Here is an 18,328-nt window from a genome sequence, read left to right as displayed (position 1 = left end):
GCAAGAAGATCTGAACAAATTAATGGGGTGGGCAACTACATGGCAAATGAGGTTTAATGTAGAAAAATGTAAAATAATGCATTTGGGTGGCAAAACTATGAATGCAATCTATACACTAGGGGGAAAATCCTTTGGGGGAATCTAGGATGGAAAAGGACCTGGGAGTCCTAGTAGATGATAGGCTCAGCAATGGCATGCAATGCCAAGCTGCTGCTAACAAAGCAAACAGAATATTGGCATGCATTAAAAGGGGATTAACTCCAGGGATAAAGTGATAATTCTCCCTCTCTACAAGACTCTGGTCCAACCGCACCTGGAGTATGCTGTCCAGTTCTGGGCACCAGTTCTCAGGAAGGATGTACTGGAAATGGAGCTAATAAAGGGTCTGGAGGACATTAGTTATGAAGAAAGGTTGCGAGCACTGAACTTATTCTCTCTGGAGAAGAGACGCTTGAGAGGGCATATGACTTCAATTTACAAATACCATACTGGTGACCCCACAATAGGGATAAAACTTTTTTGAGGAAGGGAGTTTAACAAGAGACATGGCCACTCATTAAAATTAGAAGAAAGGATGTTTAACCTTAAACTATGTAGAGGGTTCTTTACTGTAAGAGCGGCAAGGATGTGGATTTCCCTTCCACAGGCGGTGGTTACAGCGGGGGGCATCGATAGTTTAAAAAAACTATTAGATAAGCACCTGAATGACCACAACATACAGGAATATACAATGTAATACTGACATATAATCAAACACATAGGTTGGACTTGATGGACTTGTGTCTTTTTCAACCTCACCTACTATGTAACTGTTTTTCATTCATGGAACCTATAGTTGTAATCTATGAATGGAGGATGGGCAGAGGAATGAAAGGTCCACCTTCTCCATTCATAGATCATTTTTCATTCAAAGGCTAGGCATAGTCGGCACTCTTGATGAGTGCATGAGGTTTAATGTTGATAAATGTAAAGTTATGCACTTGGGGTTTAAGAATATGCATGCATCATACATACTAGGGGGAATACAACTGGGGGAATCCATAGTGGAGAAGGATCTGGGGGTTTTGGTAAATCATAAGCTCAATAATAGCATGCAATGCCAAGCTTCAGTTTCCAAAGCGAGCAAAGTCCTTTTTTGTATTAAGAGAGGTATGGACTCCAGAGAGCGAGATATTTTGCCCCTGTACAATTCATTAGTAAGACCTCATCTGGAATATGCAGTTCAGTTTTGGGCACCAGGTCTCAAAAAGGATATTGGGGAACTGGAGAACGTGCAGAGAAGGGCAACCAAACTAAGAGGCATGGAGGAGCTCAGCTATGAGGAAAGATTAGAGAAGCTGAATTTATTCTCTCTTGAGAAGAGGAGATTAAGGGAGTATATGATCAACATGTACAAATACATAAGTGGTCCATATAGTGAACTTGGTGTTGAGTTATTCACTTTAATGTCATCACAGAGGACAAGGGGGTACTCTTTATGTCTAGAGGAAAAAAGATTTAATCTCCAAATATGGAAAGGTTTCTTCACAGTAAGCTGTGAAAATGTAGTCTAGACTCCCTCCAGAGGTGGTTCTGGCCAGCTCAGTAGATTGCTTTAAAAAGGCCTGGATTCTTTCCTAAATGTACATAAAATAATACAACTGGGTACTGACATTTATAGGTAAAATTGATTCAGAGAAAATTCGATTGCCTCTCGGGGGATCAGGAAGGAATTTTTTTTACCCCCGCAGTAGCAAAATTGGAGCATGATTTGCTTGGATTTTTCACCCTCCTCTGAATCAACTGTGGGTATGGAATTGTATTTTTTTTTGGTTGAACTGGATGGACTGTCTTTTTTCAACCTGACTTACTATGTAACTATGTCACAGGCTCAGTGGTGGTATTAACTCCTGCAGCACCACATGATTCTGCACTGAGGAGGGTTTTTTGGGGACAAAGGACTGAAGGTTTCCACCATGACACCAACACAAGGGACAATTTGCACTAAATTTAGTCAACATCCCTTGTACTGATTTTTTTTCAATTTCTAAACATAGGATTTCAAGTTTTTTGAAGGACATCTGGGTAGGAATCACATTTGGGTGGTTTTTTCCTTTGGCTTGCAGGGTTTGGTCTCAAGCTGAAGCCTAGGAAGTGCTATTTGCTGCAGGAAATCTATCTCTGGTAAATGATCAACACCAAGAGAATTGCACCAGAGCCACACAAAATGGCAGCACCATAACAGTGCCTGTACCCTGGTACAATCACCAAACTTAGATTATTAATGTGGCTAATGGACTACAATATAAGAAGGGTTCGCTCCCCTGGTCCTAAGCACTGTTTAGCAGTTAACCCAGCAACAGGCTTTCAATTTGCTAAAGAAGATGATTAAATGTCCCTTCCCTGATGGTGGCCATATGCCCATTGGTTCATCAGAAACACAAGCTAGTTCAACCAATTCAGCTCTCACACCTGATTACTCCTTATGGATTAGGGCATTTAAACATTTCCACTATTGGCTATTGATTTACAATAGTTTTCTCATTGCTTATGATCCTGAACTAATGCATACTGCTTATTGTGACACTGATAGCCACTCCCCCCTGCAACATTTTTTCATCCCAAAGTAGTTAATGCAGGCACAGTCTTCATAAGAGTGGCAAATCTGCTTTAAATTAAAGAGCAGTGCAGCACTGCTGGCACAGCATCACACAGTTGCTTTGTCGATTTCACTGGCAGGATCAACAGGTATTAGTGTGATTTAGCAGGGGAACGAAGGACATTTTTTTACATTTTATTTGAGAATTTTTAAAATTTTATAATTAAGTGCTACAGCACATTTTTAATGGTTGCCCATAGTTCTATCTTAGGAATTAGCAAAAAAAAATTAATAGCTTAATGGAAAAGGGAGGGAGGTGTTAATTAGGGTTGATTACTGTAAAACAAGCTTATTTCTATGCCCAGGAGCCACAAGTGTTTGTGCGCAGCTGCCTGTACAAATCAATGACAGGCTGCAGGTGTGCGCTAGTGACTGAACAACTGAGAATTTAAAGAGGAAGTAAACCCCGATGGGTTTCGCTTCCTCTTTTGCTCCCCGCAAGGGCTGCAAATGAAAAGCATAATGGGCTAGTATGCATCACATACTAGCCCATTATATGACACTTACCTGCAAACGAAGCCCCAACTTTCCCCTCAGCAGGCCGCGTCCATCTTCGCCCCTCTTCCTTCCAGGGCCACGGACTCCGGCTCTGTGACTGGCGGAGTCGCGTGAAGTCACTCCTGCACATGCACGCGGGAGCTGTCAGTCATGGCACACGCTAGGGGAAGAAACGGCACGGTGGTCCGTTTCTTCACAGCGTATGTGCCGATGACGACATCGGTGCACTACAAGTGAAATATCTCCTAAACAGCGCACGTTTAGGAGATATTTCCACTATCTATAGGTAAGCCTTATTCTAGGTTTACCTATAGGTAAAAGTCACCAAAAAAGGCTTTACACCCACTTTAAATGCATGCAGAGACTAATGCGAAATCCTAGACGCATGTACAGTGGGTATAGAAAAGAATCACCCTCTTTAAAATTATCACATTTTGCTGCTTTGCAGCCTGAAATGAAGACAGACTCAGTTTTTGTTTTTTTCCAGCTGTAATTACTCAGTGCAACTTATAACATCCAAGTAAAAGATATAACACCAACATGCCAGAAAAATAAAACATTTAAATGCAGAATCACTGAGTTGGAAAAAGTATTACCCCCTCCTAAAAATGACTTGTAAACTCAATGGCACACAAAACCATTTCACTTTCAACTGTGGTCAGCTGTGGTCATTTTAATTAGCTCAGCATGAAAAGAGCTTTCCTGGAGCATTTCAGTCCCTGGTTGTGCAACTGAAGCAAACAATCAACTATGGGTGACAAGGCACTGTCAAGAGATCTCTGGGATAAAGTTGTGGACAGGCACAAGTCAGTAAATGGATAAAAATAAATGTCAAAGGATTTATCAATGCCTAGAAGCACAGTGAAGTTGGAGGCATTTGGTACAACACAGACCCTCTATGGATCAGGATATTGAAACTGAATGAAAGAGCCAGGAGGAAATTGGTCAGAGAGGCTACCAAGAGGCCTACAGCAACTCTGAAGCAGTTGCAGGATTTTTTTTAAATTTAACTTTATTTGTTTTTTTTATTTAACAAAACCATCATATATCCAGTATTAACCACTTCAATACGGGGCACTTATACACTTTCCTGCCCAGACCAATTTTCAGCTTGCAGCGCTGTAGCACTTTAAATGACAATTGCACGGTCATTGTACACTGTACCCAAACTACATTTTTATCATTTTGTTCCCACAAATAGAACTTTCTTTTGGTGGTATTTGATCAATTTGAAAAAAAAAATGTTTTTTTTGGTTCTGTTACAAAACTTTGTAAATAAGTTTTCTCCTTCACTGATGGGGCTGCACTGACGGGCACTGATAAGGCGGCACTGATGGGCGCCGATGAGGTGGCACCAATGACGTGGCACTGATGAGGTGGCACTGATGGGCACTGATGATGGGCACTAATATGCGGCACTGATAGGTGGCACTGATATGCAGCACTTATGGGTACACATAGGTGGCACTGATAGGCGGCATGGATGGGCACTGATAGGTGGCACTGATGTACACGAATAAGTGCCAAACAATAATGCCTGCCAATCAGTGATGCCCATTGTGGACACTGATTGGCGTCCGTTGTGGGCACTGATTGGCATCCCTGGTGGTCTAGGGTGGCATACCTGGTGGTGACATCCCTGGTGATCCTGGTGGCGTCCTTGGTGGTCCAGTGTGGGCATCTTCGGGGGGGCTGCGCTGATAATTGATCAGCACAGACCCCCCCCGTCAGGGGAGCAGCCGATCAGCTCTCCATACTCGCGTCTAAAAAAGCCGATCAACGGCTCTTCCTGTTTACATCATAATCAGCCGTGATTGGACATGGCTAATCACGTGGTAAAGTGTCTCCATCAGAAACTCTTTACCTAGATCGGAGTTGCAGTGTGTCAGACTGACACACCTCAGCAACGATCACCGCGATGCGTGCCCACGGGGGTGCACAGCGGCTTAATATCCTGGTGACGTCATATGACGTCCGGTCAGGGTATTGAAACCACTTTGCTGCCATCATTTTGCTATATGGAGGGCGGCAAGGGGTTAAAAAAAAGAAAATACAGTATTCTTCCAAATATGCATAAATATATATGTAATAAACTCCCATATTCCAGATCTTTTTTAGGTATTATTACTTTTGCTGAATTCAATAGGTATGGTGTCAAAGTTCTCTTATATTGTTTTTTTGTGCTATTTGTATTGTGGAATAGGCATACCCATGGGTCATTTGGTGTTTCCTCTTCTTAAATTTCCCTTATATAACATTGTATGTCCTGCCAATACTCTTATTTTTGTACATTCCCACCATATCATAGTACCTTTATGATTGCAACCTCTCTAACATAGGGGCGATTTACTTTGCTGGTATTTTTGAGCTTTCACTGGGATATATACCATCTCGCTAGGCATTTATAATTCATTTATTTTGTACTTATATCAGTTGCATAATCGTGTACAGCTCCTAACATTTCGGTCACTCGTTTTTCCAATTGTATACCCAACTACCCAACTCCTCCTCCCATTTTCTAACGAATGGCGGTACTCCCAGCTCCCCCATCTTCATGAGTATTCTATAGATTCGGGATATTCCATGTTTCAATGTTGACTAAGTTACATAATCTTTCTATTGGGTTCAGATTCCCCTCGGACCTAATTGGCTGTGGTAGTGAAGTCACAAAAGTGTTTTAGCTGAAAATACCTCCACTCATTTATCTTTATGGTTTCATTTTTGTACACTCGTCCCTGCATGGATCTTATTTTCCCTTTATTCACTATATCTTTTAATTGTGTGTTTCCTATCCACTTTCCACAAAATGCCCTTTTACCAGGTAGAAAAAAATTGTCTCTGAAAGTTTAATTAATGGTGAGTTATAGTCTCATTTTTCTTGCTGGTAGATTAAATCCCAAACTCTAAAAACGTTTCTAGTGTTCTTTATTTTGGTGGTATAAATTTTTTTTTACTTAAATGTGTTTTACTTATTGTGTTCTCTATCTTAACCCACCTTTTTTCACTTTTTGTGTTTGTCCATTCTATCATTCGTGCTATTATTACCGCAATATAATATCTTTTTTATGTCAGGTGCTGCTAACTCCCCATGTGTTTTGTCTCTACTCAATAGTGCCAACTGTACTCTTGGCTTTTTATCTTGCTATATGTATCTTAGTATCATTGTCTTTAATGTCTTTAAAAATGTCCGAGGAAGTGTTATTGGTATCATCTCAAATTTTGTGTGGCCACATAGTGTGATTCCATTTACATAAAAGGCATTTTATTGAAATAAGTAAAATGGTCCCTCACATTTGAGAAGGCATTAAAAGGCATGCAAGTAAAATCAAATATCTGGGTGATGTCTTATTGAGACGAAACCAGTCGGGACGGGCTCTGCTGATGCCACTGCGATATTTGATTTTACTTACATGCCTTTTAATGCCTTCTCAAATGTGAGTGACCATTTTACTTATTTCAATAAAATGCCTTTTATGTAAATGGAATCACACTATGTGGCCCAATTTTTTTCCTTTTACCATATATAATACTGGGAGGATCCGTTCTTCAGCTTTGGTCACTGTTCCCTTGGTGGATACCCATTGATGTTATACATTGTGATGGACCCCTGCCTGATTGGTCTACATCGGAAACCGTGTATGTTGATTTTCTTCCCTGGGTGTTTTACACCACAAGCTCTGTTGACTCATCAGGCGTATGCCTAGCACTTCACCTCTTTCCCATTTGTTCACATATTCCCAGATTTTTGTTGTGCTAGCAGCTATCATTTATCACTTTAAGACAGCGCATTTTTTTTTTCTTTTTTCCACGTATAGAAAAAAATGGCCTTGTCATTAAGGGGGGGATATCTTCCGGGGCTGAAGCGGTTAAAGACCTTTCTTGCTTCTTGTTCCATTAAGGCTTTTTCAGTTGGTCTCTTTTATTATTAGTGTCTGTTGAACCTCAGTGTCTACTTTCTTTTTATGTACAGTGGGGCAAAAAAGTATTTAGTCAGCCACCAATTGTGCAAGTTCTCCCACTTAAAAAGATGAGAGAGGCCTGTAATTGTCATCATAGGTATACCTCAACTATGAGAGACAAAATGTGGAAACAAATCCAGACAATCACATTGTCTGATTTTTGAAAGAATTTATTTGCAAATTATGGTGGGAAATAAATATTTGGTCACCTACAAACAAGCAAAATTTCTGGCTCTCACAGACCTGTATCTTCTTCTTTAAGAGGCTCCTCTGTCCTCCACTCATTACCTGTATTAATGGCACCTGTTTGAACTTGTTATCAGTATAAAAGACACCTGTCCACAACCTCAAACAGTCACACTCCAAACTCCACTATGGTGAAGACCAAAGAGCTGTCAAAGGACACCAGAAACAAAATTGTAGACCTGCACCAGGCTGGGAAAAATGAATCTGCAATAGGCAAGCAGCTTGGTGTGAAGAAATCAACTGAGAGAGCAATAATTAGAAAATGGAAGACATACAAGACCACTGATAATCTCCCTCGATCTGGGGCTCCACGCAAGATCTCACCCCGTGGGGTCAAAATGATCACAAGAGCGGTGAGCAAAAATTCCAGAACCACACGGGGGGACCTAGTGAATGACCTGCAGAGAGCTGGGACCAACGTAACAAAGGCTACCATCAGTAACACACTACGCCGCCAGGGACTCAGATCCTGCAGTGCCAGACGTGTCCCCCTGCTTAAGCCAGTACATGTCCGAGCCCGTCTGAGGTTTGCTTGAGAGAATTTGGATGATCCAGGAGAGGATTGGGAGAATGTCATATGGTCAGATGAAACCAAAGTAGAACTGTTTGGTAGAAACACAACTCATCATGTTTGGAGGAGAGAGAATGCTGAGTTGCAACCAAAGAACACCATACCTACTGTGAAGCATGGGGGTGGCAACATCATGCTTTGGGGCTGTTTCTCTGCAAAGGGAACAGGACGACTGATCCATGTACATGAAAGAATGAATGGGGCCTTGTATCATGAGATTTTGAGTGCAAACCTCCTCCCATCAGCAAGGGCATTGAAGATGAAACGTGGCTGGGTCTTTCAGCATGACAATGATCCCAAACACACCGTCCGGGCAACAAAGGAGTGGCTTTGTAAGAAGCATTTCAAGGTCCTGGAGTGGCCTAGCCAGTCTCCAGATCTCAACCCCATAGAAAACCTTTGGAGGGATTTGAACGTCTTTGTTGCCCAGCAACAGCCCCAAAACATCACTGCTCTAGAGGAGATCTGCATGGAGGAATGGAGATTTAACCCCCTGAGAAAAATGGGGAATCAAAAGAGCAAAGGATTCCTGACACCCTATCACCCTCTCCTACCCCCCTCCTTTCCCCTCCCCCCACTTCTCCCCCCTCCCCTCACTTACCACTAATGATCTTTTTGGTTGTATTTTGGACCTCTTCCTGGTCATAGAGCAGGACCATGTAGTCTCTATTTAGGGCCTCCTTGCCTTTCTACTCCTTCTATTCTGGGGAGGTGCTCTATCTGGCTCTCCAAATAAACCTGATCCCCCTGTTGGGGGTACGGGACTGAACCCCGGCTTGTGTCCAGGTTATCCATCATTTATATCTTGTTTTCCTCTTATTTCCCCAACCCCTTCCCTCCACCCCGCAGCTGGATCTTTTTTCTTATAATTTCTCAAATCCTTCCCGTTCTAATGTCTTTCTCAGTTTGTGTTATTTTTTCTTAGTTGCCATTGGTCTTCCTGAGTGTTTTTTTCCCTCTTTCCTACTTGCTGTCCATTCAGGTGTCTCTGGTATAGGAATTTCCAGTCTTTTGCAGAAGTCTAGTAGTTCTTCCGGGAATCTCAATTTTGCCATACGTCTTTCTTTCCGGCCCACCAGGCAGGCTGGGAAGCCCCAGTTATACCATATATCATGACTTTGCATCAATTCCAAGAGAGGTTTTAACAACCTCCTTTTCATTAGTCTCTCATGTGATAAATGAGGAAAAAATGGAGTTTGGTACTTTCATATTTTATTGGTAGCTTCCCTCTCATATTTTCCCATATTTGTTTTTTTTTCTTCATAATTCTGGAATCTTATGATAATATCTCTTGGGGCCTCTATCGGTATACCTTTTGGTCTTCTAATCCTGTGGACTCTTTCTATTCTTATTGTTTCTACTTCTTCTCTGCCCAATAATGGGTTACTTATTTTTTTCATATTTTCCATTAAATCTTCTCCATTTGTCAGTTCTGGTAGGCCACATATTCTCAGGTTTTTTATTCTGCTTCGGTTTTCTTGATCTTCCATTTTATATGCCAGTTCCCTTTGTTCAAATTTTAAAGTTTTAACTTCTCCTTTTAACTCTTTTATTGTTTGTGTATGGCTATCCACTCTCCTTTCTATATCTTCTACTCTTGTCAGTATGTGACCCAGATCATTATGTTCTGTTGCCATTTCAGTTTTTAAGGAGTTTTCTAGTGTTGCTAACATGGCCGCCATCTCCACCTTTTGTGGGTAGTTGGGCTTTCAAAGACTGGTCCTCCTTTTGCCCCTTTTTCGTATCACTTTCTGTGTCTTGGTCTATTCTTGACTGGCTAGGTATACTTGTATCTGGTGATAATCTGTTCTGTGCTTTTTGCCCTTTATTTCTGTCTGTTTTACCAAACTTCCTTGTTGTTTTTCCATTGTCTGTTTCTCGGATCCTCCTTCTTGGGACATATACTTTTTTTTATTGATCCTGGACTTGAACTTATTTTTGGTGATCTTGCAACTGTCCCTCCTCTTGTTGATTTCCCCCTCACGTTGAGTCTCTTTATATATACTTATTTTCCCCTGCAAGCAGCCCTCTTAGATTTTTTCCTCCAATATTTATATTATAGTGTATAATAGGTAGTGGTGAGATGGCCGGACTTTACCAATAAGACTTGACTCAATTTGCGGTGTTTTAGTCCAGCTGGCAGTCTATATAGAAAAAATAAAGACCACAGAGAAGCAAAAAAGGAAAAGGAGATGACTCACCACTCCTGATGTACAGTCTATAGTCTGTATGGGGTCTGCTGCGGTCTCTGAGGGGTGGAAGAGAGGTATCCTGATTCTACTGTGTGACTCTCCACTTCAGGGTGGGGGTGGTTACTGGTTCTGCCTGTCTAGCTGCCAGAAGGCTGATCTGCTCCGTTCATGGCCAGGGCCGATATCCTGGAGCTCCCGCCAGATCTCAGCTAATTTGGCCGAGCTTTCTCATACTAAGCACCTTCAACGGACAATTCCACTTCCACTCCCCCCTGAGTGCCGCCCGAGTACCGATGAGCACCACCGAATGGTTATCGGAAATCTCCGGGTATTCCCGATCTCCGCCCGCCTTCGAGTCCCGGCCAGTTTCTCCACTCAGCGCTTCCGGTCCCCTCACCTGCTCGCATCCCACATGCTATGGTAGGGTTGGGCGCGAGCTGGATTTCCAGTATCTCTTCGCCTCTCAGTATCGGCTCGCACGCCCGGTTCATACTGTGGGGCTGGACATGAAGCTGGGGGGTTTGAGGTAGGGGAGGAAAGGGAGCACTGAAGGCGGCTAAGAACTCTGCCGCTACATGGGACAGATGGTTTCACCTGGGACCTCCTAGCAAGGGCGCTCTGGCAATGCCATTCCTAGGCTCCTCCCCGACTCAGTCCAGTTGCAGGAATTTATGAGAAAGAGTGGCCATTATGTGCATGTTACAACAGGGTTGCAAGAAAAAAGCCACTCCTTATGAAAAGGCCACATGCGGTCACGACTCAGCTTTGCCAAAACGCTGAAGATTTCCACATGGGAAAAGGCGTTGGGGTCAGATGAGACTAAAATTGAATGATTTGGCCTCAAAATCAAACGATATGTTTGCCGGAAATCCAATACAGCTCACAATCCAAATACAGTATTCCTACAGTAAAGCATGGAGGTGGTAATATCCTGTTATGCTGATGTTTCTCTGCAGCAGGGACTGAGCACTTGTCAGGATAGAAGTAAAAATGGATGAGGCAAAATACTTCTTGAGGGAAATCTGCTGCCCTCTGCCAGAAAAGGTCAATGGGAAGAAGGTTTAACTTCCAACATGACAATGGCCCAAAGCACACAGCAAAAATGACCACACAGTGGTTGAAGGAAAAAAAGGTGAATGTCCTTGCATGGCCTAGTCAGAGCCCAGACTTAAACCCCATTGAAAATCTGTGGAATGACATGAAGCCTGCAGTCCACAAACGTTTACCATCAAATTTTGCAGTTCTGAAAAGAAGAGTGGGCAGATATTGTAAAGTCTAGATGTGCAAAGTTAGTAGAGACATATCCCAACTAACGATGGGCTTTATGTTCGGGTCGAATTCGAACAGTGGCTGTTGGCTCGTTCGCGGAATAGAGAACAATTTGGGGTGTTCGCGCCAAATTCGAAAGCCGTGGAACACCCTTTAAAAGTCTATGGGAGAAATCAAAAGTGCTAATTTTAAAGGTTAATATGCAAGTTATTGCCATAAAAAGTGTTTGGGGACCTGGGTCAATGCAATGCAAATCAATGCAAAAAGACGCATCCTCGCAGGTTGTCACCTGCTCTTTTAAAACTGTGGGCCACCTGGTCCGCCCCCCTCTGACGCTACGGGAAAGCCATAGGGATGTCCCCGTGCGTCAGAGGGGGCGGAGTCACCGGGCAATGACACCGTGTGGTCCCGCCCACAGTTTTAAAAGAGCTGTTATGCGTCATATGGCGTGTGCCTCCCATGGAGGCAGATCTTCTTTATTTTTTTTTTCGGTCCGTTGGCGGAGGTGAATGGACTACGTGGGACAGTTTTATTTTTTTATTTTTTAATAAAGGACTTCTCCCACAGTGTGTGTTGTTTTTTTTTTACCATTTTTTTTGTGAAATGGTACGGGTACAATGTACCCGTTACCATTTCAAACGGGGGGGCGGGATCTGGGGGTCTTCTTGTTAAAGGGGGCTTCCAAATTCCAATAAGCCCCCTGCCCGCAGACCCCCATACCAGACCTGAAGGGTCTGGTATGGATTTTGAGGGGGACCCCCACGCCATTTTTTTTTTAATTTTGGCGCGGGGTTCCCCTAATATCCATACCAGACCTGAAGGGCCTGGTATGGAATTTAGGGGGACCCCCATGCATTTTTTTTTTTAATTTTGGTTCGGGGTTCCCCTATGGGAGAATCCCATGCCGTTTTTATCAATCAACACAGAACTTTTATGTGTATTGCCAGACCAACAATTCATTACAGCCGCGAGTAGTCTTAAATGACTTTTTATGAAATGTAATTTTGCTGTCAGACTGTTCTAAACACGGGAAACATGCGCCACTTTACAGGCATACTATAGACACCCCCCAGGTATGAAATTTAAAGGAATATTACACTTTTATTGTTTCACTTTAAGCATTATTAAAATCACTGCTCCCGAAAAAACGGCCGTTTTTAAAACTTTTTTTTGCATTGATACATGTCCCCTGAGGCAGGACCCGGGTCCCCAAACACTTTTTAAGACAATACCATGCATATAAGCCTTTAAAATTGGCACTTTTGATTTTTCATGTTCGTGTCCCATAGACTTTAACGGTGTTCGAACAAATTTTTTGCCTGTTCGCATTTTCTGGTGCGAACCGAACGGGGGGTGTTCGGCCCATCCCTAATCCCAATAGACTAATGCCCCGTACACACGGTCGGATTTTCCGATGGAAAATGTCCGATCGGAGCGTGTTGTCGGACATTCCGACCGTGTGTGGGCTCCATCGGACATTTTCCATCGGATTTTCCGACACACAAAGTTGGAGAGCAGGTGATAAAATTTTCCGACAACAAAATCCGTTGTCGGAAATTCCAATCGTGTGTACACAAATCCGAAGGACAAAGTGCCACGCATGCTCAGAATAAATAAAGAGATGAAAGCTATTGGCCACTGCCCTGTTTATAGTCCCGACGTACGTGTTTTACGTCACCGCGTTTAGAACGATCGGATTTTCCGACAACTTTCTGTGACCGTGTGTATGCAAGACAAGTTTGAGCCAACATCCGTCGGAAAAAATCCTAGGATTTTGTTGTCGGAATGTCCGAACAAAGTCCGACCGTGTGTACGGGGCATAAGGGCTGTAATTAAAGCAAAAGGTGGTTCAACAAAATACTGACACAAAGGGGGTGATCCTTTTTCCAACTCAGTAAATATGTATTTGTTCTTGTTTTTCTGACATGTTGGTGTTATACGGTATTTTTCACTTGGATGTCATAGGTTGCACTGAGTAAATACAGCTGGATAAAAAAAAAAACTGTGTTCGTCTTCATTTAGGGCTGTAATCACAAAATGTGATTTTACGGGGGGGGGGTGATTTTTTTCTATACCCACTGTAAATACTTTGATGTGTGATTACCAGCGTACAGCTGCAGCCTGACATTGATTTGTACAGGTAGCTGTATGCAAGCACCTGTGATACACCAATTTTCTGATATTCAGCCCTCTATACCCATTGTAAATGAACCCTAAAAGAACTAATGTAAATACACTGCAGCAAAAATATTGTTACAATGTATACATCAGAGAACAGGACTGGACAATTTTCTGGGTTCACTATCTACCACAGAGGAGAAGGGCCTACTACACGTGCAAATATTTTAAAATAAGGAAATACAATAATGAAGGTGAAACTGTCCTTTTAGATACATAAATTGAGTTAACAAAAAAAAAGCAAGGAGCACCATGTAGAGGGCAGTGGGTCATACAAACAAATCAGAAGTTGTCTTTCATTGTTCTGACTCATCTACCATGCTATAAACTGATAATTAGGTTGTTATAGACAACTGTACCTAATCTAACTTTAATAAACAAGGTCTTGTGGTTCTTATAAGGACACACTGACATGATTCAAAGAGGTCTTAAAAAAGCAAAAACGTGTTGGAAGTGTCACATTCCTTTAAGGCATCTTTTACAGTGAGGACTTGTGCAATAGGACCCTTCATACTTCTGTTTATTTATTAGCATGTGACTGCTCACTGTGAATTACCCTGACAAATATTTGCCTGAGGACTCACAAAGTGGAATCCTAAACAATACCTTAGTGTGTTTAGGAATTCTTGGTATAATTATAAAACATCTGTGGTAAGACGATAATGTCAAAATAGTAAGATAGTATCAAATATAATGAGACTTTTGTAATGAATCAAACAAAAGTTCTGCAATAAACATCGGACAGCAGTAAAAATTAATGGTAGTTAGACTAAAATTCCAAGATTCCTCATACCGGTGGTGTTACTAATAAAAAAAAGTATATTATGATTTAGTACCTATGGTATTTTTAAAGTGTATCAAAAGAGAAATTTTTCGTCTTCAGTTTTGGATAGAGTGGTGAGAAATTAGAACCTTTACCATTGTTCTCCTTTTGCAGTCTGGGTACCAGCCGGGGAGATTCACCCTCCTACTTGTCCTGGTGACCATTATCACCGGGACCAAAAAAATCTGAGAATATCCAAAAATGTAAGGTACCAGAACAGAAACAGAGGGTATATCATCCAATGGGGGAAGGGGGGTTCTTGTAATAGAGATAATCCAAAAATGTAAGTTTCTGGAACAGAAATATAGGGTATATCTTCCAATGAAGAGGGGGGGGGGGGGCACTGTTCTGGTGACAGCTGTTTAACAGGGGGTTTACCTTATTCTGGAGAGGTTTGAGGTTTCCTCTCAGTTTCTGTTGTGTCGACAGGACTGGTAAAAAAGGGGAAACTGGTAAATGGGAGACAGATGGCAAAAAAATGCTTTCCACTCCATCCAAAATGAAAGAAAGGTTTAGAATTGTTATATACTTTAACATGCCCTAAAGTACATATTGAAGCGTCCTGACGGAAAATGGTTTTATCAGGATCATGGCTGCAGCTTCAGCCACGATCTTGGTATTGTTTCTTGTAGAAGTGATCCATGCAGCTTTCCAGCTTTTTACAGTGCTTCAAAGAACCCCTTCGCCACCATTTGTGGTGGTTCCTGGGCTCCGTTTCTCCGGGAAACCCAGGACCATAGTAAGCAGTCAGGGTGCCAGCCCACAGAGAAGAGGAATATTCATGTTCTCTTAACCATTTTAATACAGTGCACTTTCACCCCCTTCCTTGCAAACAAGTCATTTTTGTTCTTCACTGATGTGCACTGATGAGGCTGCACTGATGGGCACGGATAGGCTGAATTGATAGACACTGATGAGGCTGCATTGATGGGCACTGATGAGGCTGCACTGATGAGCACTGATGAGGCTGCACTGATGAGCACTGATGAGGAGGCACTAATGAGGTGGAACTGATGGGCACTGATTAGCTGCACTGATGGGCACTAATGGGCACTGAAGAGGCTGCACTGATGGGGCTGCACTGATAATCAGTGTAAATGTCCCCTGTACCTGGAAAGCTGGTTATCGGCTTATCACATAGGAGAGGCTTGGCTTTCCTCAGACATTGACAGTGCCAAGGAAAGGAAATGCATATACCAGCATTTGTTTACGTGATCAGCTGTGACTGGACACAGCTGATCACCTAAGAGGGTCTATGTCATTGATTATTACCCTGGACAGTAATGCTCTATATCCAAGGGACACAGCTCACCACCTATCGCTGAGCTGTGTGACCCCAGGGGGAGTGCATGACGTTTTATGATGTCCTGTTAGGATGGTAAAGCACCCGCCCAGCCGTCAATCTGCTATAGGCCAGGAGGGAAGGTGTTAACCACTTCAGCTCTGTAAGGTTTTACCCCCTTCATGTCAAGACCATTTTTTGCTATTTAGCACTGTGCTATTTTAACTGGTAACTGTGTAACCTGCCACCTCCAGTGACACGAATACAGTGATCAGTGCTAACAATATACAGTATCTCACAAAAGTGAGTACACCCATTCACATTTTTGTAAATATTTTATTATATCTTTTCATGTGACAACACTGAAGAAATTACACTTTGCTACAATGTAAAGTATTTAGTGTACAGCTTGTATGAAAGTGTATATTTGCTGTCCCCTTAAAATAACTCAACACACAGCCATTAATGTCTAAACCAGTGGCAACAAAAGTGAGTACATCCCCAAGTGAAAATGTCCAAATTGGGACCAATTAGCCATTTTCCCTCTCCGGTGTCATGTGACTCTCACTGTCTCATACTGGTCACTGGAAGTTCAACATGGCACCTCATTGCAAAGAACTCTCTGAGGATCTGAAAAAAAAAAGAATTGTTGCTCTACATAAAGATGGCATATACTATAAGAGGACCCTGAAACTGAGCTGCAGCACGGTGGCCAAGACCATACAGTGGTTTAACAGGACAGGTTCCACTCAGAACAGGCCTCGCCAAGGTCGACCAAAGAAGTTGAGTGCACATGCTCAGCGTCATATCTAGAGGTTGTCTTTGGGAATCAGACATATGAGTGCTGCCAGCATTGCTGCAGAGGGGTGGGGGGTCAGCCTGTCAATGCTCAGACCATACGCCACACACTGCATCAAATTGGTCTGCATGGCTGTCGTTCTAGAAGGAAGCCTCTTCTAAAGACGATGCACAAGAAAGCCTGCAAACAGTTTGCTGAAGACAAGCAGACTAAGGACATGGATTACTGGAACCATGTCCTGTGGTCTGATGAGACCAAGATAAATTTATTTGGTTCAGATGGTGTCAAGCATGTGTGGCAGCAACCAGGTGAGGAGTACAAAGACAAGTTTGTCTTGCCTACAGTCAAGCATGGTGGTGGAAGTGTCATGGTCTGGGGCTGTATGAGTGCTGTTGGCACTGGGGAGCTACAGTTCATTGAGGGAACCATGAATGTCAACAAGTACTGTGGCATAGTGAAACAGAGCATGATCCCCTCCTTTCGGAGACTGGGTCGCGGGGCAGTATTCCAACATGATAACGACCCCAAACACACCTCCAAGATGACCACTGCTTTGCTAAAGAAGCTGAGGGTAAAGGTGTTGGATTGGCAAAGCATGTCTTCAGACCTAAACCCTATTGAGCATCTGTGGGGCATCCTCAAACGGAAGATGGAGGAGCACAAGGTCTCTAACATCCACCAGCTCTGTGATGTTGTCATGGAGGAGTGGAAGAGGACTCCAGTGGCAACCTGTGAAGCTCTGGTAAACTCAATGCCCAAGAGGGTTAAGGCAGTGCTGAAAAATAATGGTGGCCACACAAAATATTGACACTTTGTGCCCAATTTGAACATTTTCACTTAGGGGTGTACTCACTTTTGTAGCCAGAGGTTTAGACATTAATGGCTGTGTGTTGAGTTATTTTGAGGGGACAGCAAATTTACACTGTTATACAAACTGTACACTCACTACTTTACATTGTAGCAAAGTGTCATTTCTTCAGTGTTGTCACATGAAAATAAGTACTAATGGCTGGGAAGGGGTTAACATCTAGGGCGATCAAGGGGTTAAATGTGTGCCCAACAATGTGTAATGTGTGTAGCATCCTCCTAGGTAGATGCTAGGATTAGTGTAGAATAGTTGGGCTCATTGTCTTTCCTAGCAGAGGATTGCACCAGCTGGGGGAGAGGCGTTGCCTCCAGTGGTACTTGCTGACATGTGGCCTCAGGTGGGCGACCTGAGGGCCTGAATCAATAGATTGTGCTGCCAATGCGGCCTCAGGTTGGAGTCCTGAGGGCCTGAAGTTAGTGAGAGTGACATTTTGGATATTTTGTGAGTACAGACAGTACAGAAGGTAAATTAGAAACAGGATACAGTTAGTTGTATGGGCTACCCTGAACCAATCATTAATTTGAGTGGGCAGGGGCTATCAGGCTCATATAAACTGTGGGTCACATGCTCAGAGGAGTCTGGCTGATCGGAAAAGATTTGCAGAGGAAGACATCATGTAGAAGTTGGTGCAGACCAGGGTCTTCTCCCCTCAGGGGGAGAGGAGTGTGCCATGGAGGAGAGGAGTGTGCCATGTGGGAAAGGACGTGGTTTAAAAGACATTTAAAGAATCTCCAGTACAGGGGGTCCCCTACTTACAAACATCCGACTTACAAACGACTCCTACTTACAAACGGAGGGAGACAACAGGAAGTGAGAGGAAATCTACCCCTAGGAAGGGAAATTCACTCCTGTAAGAGTTAATATGGGAAAAAGGTGTCTCCTCTGATGCTTTATCACCTATCCTTATTTCCCTAATAACCCCAAATTTTCAAAATCCAATTGTCATTGGGACAGAAAGTGAGGTGAAATCTTCTGAACAGGGGCACAGACAGCAAAACAAATGCT

The sequence above is a fragment of the Aquarana catesbeiana genome, linkage group LG02 (assembly GCF_042186555.1).
Source record: "Aquarana catesbeiana isolate 2022-GZ linkage group LG02, ASM4218655v1, whole genome shotgun sequence".
NCBI lineage: Eukaryota > Metazoa > Chordata > Amphibia > Anura > Ranidae > Aquarana > Aquarana catesbeiana.
Note: the sequence above shows the minus strand (reverse complement) of the source record.